We start from the raw sequence: 7725 nt of genomic DNA, 5'->3' as shown, positions 1-7725 counted from the left end.
GCTTTTACTAATAGCGTCAAAATATACCGATAAATTTGAACGTTTTTAATATTTTCTTTTCTTTATTTATAGACAATTTTATTCTTTCTAATTTCATTTTTTTTAGTTTAATTGTTCATTTTCCCTTAAATACCATATAAATCCAAGTTTTAAACTTTGTGCGAAAAATAAATATCAGAATTTATCTGAATTTTTAGAAAAATGTTGAGTTTTTAGCCCATTGAATTTTGATAATAAAAAGTAAAGGGGGATCAATTTAAAGGTATCGCATTTTAAGCAACGAAAATTCAAATTGATTGGGCAATCCTTATTATTTTCGTGTAGATCCTTTCATGACATTTATTTATTAAAGATAATCCCTTTTAAATGTTGGCCGCAACTGCGCCGTAACTCGGTCATCCGAAACTCCAATTTTAAATGACTCGCTGGAGGACTTCGGTCGGTATCTCGTGAATAACTTTAGTAATGTTGGCTTCGAATGCCTCGATCGAAGCTGGTTTATACAGAAAATATTTAGATTTCACATACCCTCACAAATAAAAGTCGAAAGATGTGTAATCGTTATGAAAATGCACAGGACCGCCAGAAAAAAAATTTTAAAAATTAACGCAATTGGGCCATAAATCTACTTATATATATATAGACAAAAATTTTAAAATTTTTTTTTAATTTGTTGAATTTCTCAAAACTCAACTCAATATAAAACTGCCTACTTGAAATTTGTCTGATTTGCATTTTTTTTTAATTAGCACAAAGTTTGAGACTTGGATTTATATGAGTTTTGTAGGAGATTGAACTATATTTTCATAAAAAATTATTAAAATTAAATAAGAAACTGTGATATATGTAGTCATTTAACGACCGTCACCTAGATATACCTATATAGTACATACATATATAGTTCGAATGTACTCTTGCGTGTGGTTCTAGAAGGTGCACTGACATCCCATAAATTTTATACAATGTGAGCCATTCGATTTATCACCATATTTTAGTTTACTTGAGGTTTGTTAAAAATATGCAATTGCAATAAGTAATCATAAAATGCATTACACTTTGCAGATATTGTAAATTGTCGTTAAATGGTTTTCTATTTGCAACTTTGTATCTTTCGTTTATCGCCGTTATTGCTAATAAATATAACCAATGGAATGTAAGTATGTATGTGAACACATGTATAAGAAGGTGCGGATGTATACCTATTACGGTACTTAATTTTTTTTTTCGTCACGTGCCCTACTGTTATTTCATCTTACGGCATAAAAAACGTTAAGTATTTATTGGAATTTTAAAGTACCTAATATTTTCCTATTTTTCAACCTGGTACTAAACGCTGTTATGACTGATACGGGTCTGTGTCTCCTTACAATTCTACGCAAATGTGTGCCTATGCGGATGATATCACAGTTATAGCCAGAAACAAATAAGCTCTGAGAGAAATATTTATGCGCCTTAAATGAGCTGGTAGCGAAGAAAAACCTACATATAGGTTGTCAAAAAAGTCTTGCGGTATTTTTATTGAATTTTCAATTGTTCATAAAATTGGTTATAATAATGCGATTTAAGTCAAATATGCACCGTTTTGTTCGATGACGAGTTCCCAACGAGATGCCAACTTCATAATGCCCCTCTTATAGAAGCTCGCTTCCCTATTGTCAAAAAACTCGGAGAGCCAATTTTCACAGGACTCTCTTGTGGACAACTTCCGACTACCAAGCTCGTTCGCCATGGACAGAAATAGGTGGTAATCACTTGGTGCGAGATCCGGACTATACGGTGGATGCAAAAGAACCTCCCATCCGAGCTCCCGGGCGTTGTCCTGATGGAAGACAATTCGGCCTCTGTTGATCAAAGATGGCCTCTTCTGCATGAGTGCTGCATTCAAGCGGTCCAGTTGTTGGCAGTACAGGTCCGAATTGAGCGTTTGGCCACAGAGGAGCAGCTCATAGTGGATGGTTCCCTGTCAATCCCACCAAACACACAGAAGAACCTTCCTAGCCGTCAATCCAGGCTTGGCCACCGTCTGGGCAGCTTCACCGCTTTTCGACCACGACCGTTTGCGCTTCACGTTGTCGTAAGTGACCCACTTTTCATCGCCAGTCACCATCCGCTTCAAAAACCGGTCGATTTTGTTGCGATTCGCATGCATCCATACGGGCAAAAATGTTTTTTTGCGTCAAGTCGTGTGGTACCCATACATTGAGCTTCTTTTTGAATCCAAGCTTCTTCAAACGGCCGACGCTACGGCTGCTACTCTGCAGGTCTCTTTCGATCAATTCAGCGATTTTATCGCACTTTTCGACGACAGGCCTTCCGGACCGTGGCGCATCTTCGATCACCTCTGCACCAGAACGAAAACGTTGAAACCATCGTTGTGCGGTGGAAATGGAAACTGTATCGGGTCCATAAAGTGCACAAATTTTATTGGCAGCATGAGATGAATTTTTGCCTTTATCGCAGTAGTACTGTAAAATATGCCGTATTTTCTCTTTATTTTGCTCCATGTTTGCGACGCTATAACTCACGAACGACTAAAAGCAAACAACAATTAATCAAACACGTGTTAGCACGTGAAAAGAGCTTTCCAAAAAGCTCTAGCGTGAACCGATGCGACGAATACAACTAGAACTACGCGCTTGCAAAGACAAGCTTGCGGAAATACCGCAAGACTTTTTGGCCAACCTTATATAAGAGGAAATTACTATGCAAGCACTCTCTTTTCATATAAAAGAAAAACTTAAACCAGGAGATCTTACTGGGTACCTCAATATCTTGAACAGAGTTCAACATGCAGTATGCATAACCCAGGCGAATGACCACACGGTACCCGTACTCAATTTTATGAAGAGATAACAGGTTATCTTCCCGTCTAGGGAAGAGTGGAACTCTAACCCAACATGGCTAAATGATGTCTCACAAAAATGGTACACAGATGGTTCCAAAAAGCTCCAAGGAGTAGGAGCAGGGATAGTGGGGCCTAGAGCACACAAATCCCTAACACTAAGTACAGATACCACAATTTTCCATGCGGAGCTCTTCGCCATAATGGAAACAGTGGAAATCATATCCAAAAGAGGGTTCGAGAAAGTAAAAAATTAAAATACTTTCGGTTAGCCAATCGGTTCTCAAAGCCTTGAATAGCTTCACATTCAACTCAAAAGTCCTAATAGTAATAGTGTAACAATGCACTCAACAAACTGGCCACTCATAATCAGGCCGCACTGATACGGGTACCAGGATATGAAGGACACGAAGGAAACGAGAAGGCAGACTTTTATGCCAAAAAAGGGGCAGCTTTCGGCTTTAACAAAAATAATATTAGGTGCGCAATTAAGTTATCGCTGTTTTTTTGATGAAAATGCAACTTTATTCTGAAAAAATGGTTACAAGTGAATCATTGCAAGTATTGCCCATTACTGGCTACTACTTTTTCCCATCTTTCTGGTAGATCTCGTATACCGTCGCGATAAAACTGTTCACCTCTTGAGGCTATCCACGGATCAAGCCATTTTTTGAGCAGTTGTTTACGGCGAAAAAAACGACATTCCTTGGTTTTAACTCATAAGGAACCCAAGTCCCCTGTTTCTGAATCATTCCCAAATCATGCAATAACTCCTAATACTGAATCAGGTTCTTCTTGCATTTGACACGGATCCTCATTGAGCAATGCCTCCAATTTAGCGTCTTCGAAGGTTTTTGGCCTTCCTTCACGCGGACGGTCGTCAACAGTAAAATCACCGTCTTTGAAGGGACGGAACCAATCTCGGCACGTTGTTTCACTTAAAGCAGCATCTGCATAAACTTTTTGTAGCTCTCGATGCGCTTAAGTCGCCGCTTTTTCGAATGAAAGAGGAAAATCAACACTTCTCGGAAATGACGATTATTCAGCACAAAATCAGACATTTTCACAAAACCAAAAGTATATAATACCAAAACAAAAGCACTAATGTGACGAAGCAGTGTGTTTACCATATGTCTGAGCTTGGTTTATGACGTTTAGGTTATGTTAGAATCGACTAGCACACACTGCTGGCGGCATCTATTGACAAACAGCGAGAACTTAGTTGCGCACCTAATATAAAACAGGAAACCAAAAAAATGGATCGAAACAAAAATCAGGGAACACTGGAACGGCACAAGCGGCCCTAATCACTCCAAAAAGTTTTTGAACTTCAATGCCAATAGAGCAAAATGCGCTTTAACCCTAGATAAAAAGGGCCTCAGATTACTCTGTGGAGCACTTACTTGCCTGTAATAGACACTTCAGCAAAATAGGGTTATCTAGTACCAGATCATGCAGGTTCTGCTGTGATGAAGAACACTATGGAGCACTTAATCACTAACTATGAGGCATTAGGCCACAGGAGACACAGAATCCTGGGCGGGTACCTACTCCAGGAGGAAGATCTACAATTGCTCTCTCCTAAGGAGCTGGTTCGATTCCTCGGTATAAATAATTATAATTAAGTAATTGGGCGCACATTAGATCAATCTGGTCGCAGTGCAACCATTACTATTACCATTATCAAACAGCAAACAAATCGTTGTAAATTAAAAGAAAATAAAGCGTTTTTCAGTAAGAGCGCTTCAACTTTTGAACTTTTTTGAATAAAACACAAACGGTTTGACTTTTTTAACTAATTTTTTTTTTTAATATCGAGTTTGAACATATACATTTAAGTATGAAATTCGATTTCTTTTGCATGACCACCGCGTGCACGTTTTACGAAGTCCAATCGTTGAACCCAATTTTCGACCACTCTTTTGCATAAATCGGCCGAAATTCCAGCAATTTCGCGTTCAATATTGGCTCTGAGCTCACAAATCGTCGCCGGCTTGTTACTGTAGGCCAATGACTTCACATAACCCCAAAGAAAATAGTCTAGAGGCGTCAAATCACACGAGCGCGGCGGCCATTCGACCGGTCCATTTTTGGAAATAATGGGCTCCTCGAACTTACTCTTCAATAAATCAATTGTAGCGTACGCTGTGTGGCTTGTGGCCCCGTCCTGTTAAAACCACATGTCGTCTAAGTCCATATCATTCAATTGCGGCCAAAAATAATCGTTTATCATGTCACGGTATCGATTTCCATTCACAGTAACGTGGCGATCGTTCTCGTCAACGAAAAAATATGGGCCAATTACGCCACCGGCATGTAAACCGCACCAAACAGTGATTTTTTCGGGATGCAACGGTGCCTCATGAATCACGTGTGGATTGCTTTCTGCCCAGTAACGCATATTTTGCTTGTTGACAAAGCCATTGAGCCAAAAGTGAGCTTCATCACTGAAGATGATTTTTTGGAAAATTTATATATTACATTTTCATGAAAAATTTGCACGATTATTTTCATAAAAAATTTGCACGATTTGCAATCGTTGCTCAAGTATGTAGCGTTCCATGATGAAATGTATACTAATGAAGTTTACAAATGATAAGCGAAAAATAAAAAATATTGCGTCGGTCGCCCTCCCTATCGGAAAAAAGTTGAAGCGCACCTATTGAAAAACGCCTTATAAAAACGCTGTGAACTTATTCGCCAACCAATATATCGTCCGAAGGAATCACTATATGATGATAATTGATAATGATACCAGTTACTAAAGTAAAAGACTAATCAATTAATAAACCACCTCCTGGTTCTGCATGCAGGCCACTGCGGAATAAGGCAGGTACAAGAGACAACTTTGTTTAACCCCAGAAGTTATTTCGAATTGTTCAGATATACTATTGCCTGCCCAAATAATTAAGCTAGATTTCTGATATATTTTCTCAATAAAGTTAACAAAATTTATCGAAATTCTCATCGCGTAATTTGTAAATTACCACCTTTGTAAATTAGGTACCTTGTCAAAGGCGGCTTTAAGGGACAGATACCTGTGAACGACCATATTTTCCCTGATTTTCATTAAAATTATTTAAATGAAGAAGTCAATATATTTTTTTTTTCAAAATTGGCATACAGTTTATTTATAGACGTTAAAATAACATAACATTTTTTTTTATTTTAATCATATAAAATGGCGGATGTACACTCAATTCTTCCAGGAAGGTCGCAGCGGGGCTTCTCAATCGGCGGGCATTGTAGCATCGGCGTCAGTGAACTGAATACAAAAAACCAAAAATTTTTTAATGTCATAATTTCTACATGAATTGAACAAAAATGGAAAAAAAATCGCGGAATAAAATGTTTCAAAAGAAAAAAACGAATTTTGGGGCGAATTTGGCTACTATTTTTGCTTCGAAAAAATAATATTTTTCAAAAACTTGTAAACTCACATAGAAAGTAATACCATAAAAAAATGTATGCAAAATTTCAGGGAGATCGGTCAATAACCTTTTGAGATATCGTCTACGCCAATTCGAAAAATATAGTTTTGAGGAAAACGCGTCTAAGGTCGGCAACGTAACTATAGCTCTCCCAGCGCTCGAACGCAAAGAAAAGAGTCGTCACGGTTGACGATCTATAATATAAGAAATACTGACATTTACGTAATAAAAATTTTTTGACATATTCTTAAAGGATTATATTAACATTTTATGAAAAAAAATTTTTTTTTCAAAATTTTACAGGTACCCCCTTAAACTCAACAAACGCATACACTTTTTTCTCTCATTAAACTTTAAGTGAGCTATTGACGCCAGATACGTTTCGAAAGTTGAAAAATAAGAAGCAGACTAATATGTTTGTATGTATACAAATATGTGATTTCATTCTAGACAAGAATGCATTGGCCTGAAACGGGCCATTCGTGCAGGCCCATTTGAAGACTCAGACAGTTGGCCGAAGCAATTAACCTTTTGGACGCACTTACAAAGATAGTTGTGGTATTTCATATGTGATATGTGCAATGTACATACACACATTAAGTATGTATATTTAGTATGAAAATGTTTGTTAAATATATGTATGTCAATAGCAGATAAAGTATGATAAGTGCACTCCTTAAGTAGGTTATAACCAGTTATAAAAGTTTAAAAGCACTATCTAAGCAAAGTTCTAGAATATTATAGTTCAATTAAATGGTATATTCATTATGTACAGACGTATTGTGTACATAGAGAATGAGGAAATACTGCCTGTAGAGAAAACGACTTTTGCGAAAATAGTAAATAACGCCATTTGGAGTTAAGTTCCCTTCAAGACTAATATAATTCTCGATGACATGAAGGCTATATCCTTCAAATTTGGCAAAATAATATTTCGTTTCTATATACAGTTGCATGTGCCGGGTGTTTTTTGAGAGCTTGAGAACTCAAAACGATAATAAAAAATAGAAATATTGTTGGAATTTTTTTTATTATAATCCTGTAGATAATTTCATGGTATTTATTTTTTAAATATGATATACGGCATACATATGGTAGTCCAATTTTTTAATTGTCTTTCCAATAAATCTGAATAATGAATCGAAATGAGTCCAATCAGCAAGAATGCGACGCAAACGATGGTCATTTCGCTTCAATTCTTGAACGCGCTGTATTTTATAGGCTCGCGAGCCAAGATCCTTGTGTAAAGTCTTCCACGATCCTTGCGTCAAATTTTCCACGCAGTCGAAGAACAAAGGCCAATAAGTGGAGAAAGACGACGAATCGACATTTCGGCGTCTTCTTCAACACTTCGCTCTATGAACTTCACGAATAGATTTAGTTTTTTGCTTTTTTTTTCAAAGCATATTTCCACAATTTGGCAGCTTTGTTCGGCGTTAAACGATTCATGAT

Source organism: Anastrepha obliqua, chromosome 2 (assembly GCF_027943255.1).
Source record: "Anastrepha obliqua isolate idAnaObli1 chromosome 2, idAnaObli1_1.0, whole genome shotgun sequence".
NCBI classification, from domain to species: domain Eukaryota; kingdom Metazoa; phylum Arthropoda; class Insecta; order Diptera; family Tephritidae; genus Anastrepha; species Anastrepha obliqua.
Note: the sequence above shows the minus strand (reverse complement) of the source record.